Source organism: Pezoporus wallicus, unplaced genomic scaffold, assembly GCF_028554395.1.
Source record: "Pezoporus wallicus isolate ANWC-B61680 ecotype Strahan unplaced genomic scaffold, APGP_CSIRO_Pwel_v1 contig_10047, whole genome shotgun sequence".
Taxonomy (NCBI): Eukaryota; Metazoa; Chordata; class Aves; order Psittaciformes; family Psittacidae; genus Pezoporus; species Pezoporus wallicus.
In genome coordinates, this window is record NW_026637679.1 from 1 (window position 1) to 1,045 (window position 1,045).

A 1,045-nucleotide genomic window follows, 5' to 3' on the forward strand; every position below is an offset into this window, starting at 1 on the left:
ACATTCCCAACGGATCCTGGGGGGGGGGCTGCGCTGCTCCCCCCCATCATTACCAACGGATCCCCCCATCATTCCGCATGGATCCCCCCATCATTCCCCATGGATCCCCCCATCATTCCCAACGGATCCCCCCCATCATTCCCCATGGATCCCCCCATCATTCCCAACGGATCCCCCCATCATTCCCAACGGAATTCCCATCCCTTTTTCCTTCCCGGCAGGGAGCGGGAACGCCGGGAGAAGGAGCGGGAGGAGTGGGAGCGCCAGTACAGCCGCCAGAGCCGGTCCCCGTCCCCCCGCTACAGTGAGTCCCTATGGGGCAGGGGGGGCAGCTGTGGGGCACAAGGGCTTCCCAGCCCCACAGTGGGGAGGGGAGGGAAGGAAAAGCAGCAGCATTCCCATGGGAAAGGGTCCCCGAGCGCTTCCCTGTGCTTGCAGGTCGGGAATACAGCTCGTCCCGGAGGTAGGAGCATCCCGCCCCACATCCGGGGGGCCCGGGGGCCGCAGGTCATGGAGACCCCCCCCCTCTCCCCCCATTCCCAACGCCTCCGTCTCTGCACCCCCATAGGCGCTCCCGGTCGCGGTCCCGCAGCCCCCATTACCGGCACTGAGGGGCCCGAAGGCAAATAAAGGTGGGAAATGGGAATGGGAGTGAGGAGCATGGAGGGGATGGGGGGGGAGGAGAGGGGGGACCCCCGGAGGACACGGGGTGCATCCCATAGCACACACACATTGTACATCCCATAGCACACACACATTGTACATCCCATAGCACACACACATTGTACATCCCATAGCACACACACATTGTACATCCCATAGCACACACACATTGTACATCCCATAGCACACATTGTACATCCCATAGCACACACACATTGTACATCCCATAGCACACACACATTGTACATCCCATAGCACACACATTGTACATCCCATAGCACACACACATTGTACACATTGTACATCCCATAGCACACATTGTACATCCCATAGCACACACACATTGTACATCCCATAGCACACACACATTGTACATCCCATA

The 1,045-nt window shown here is 59.1% G+C and overlaps 1 long non-coding RNA gene across 1 annotated transcript; it reads left to right on the forward strand.

Moving 5' to 3' along the window:
- Positions 1 to 187: 187 nt before the first annotated feature.
- On the forward strand, positions 188 to 616 carry LOC130598092 (uncharacterized). The gene is made up of 3 exons (XR_008971939.1): positions 188 to 304; positions 439 to 463; positions 569 to 616. It is a non-coding gene; the product is annotated as an uncharacterized LOC130598092 (long non-coding RNA).
- Positions 617 to 1,045: the final 429 nt, after the last annotated feature.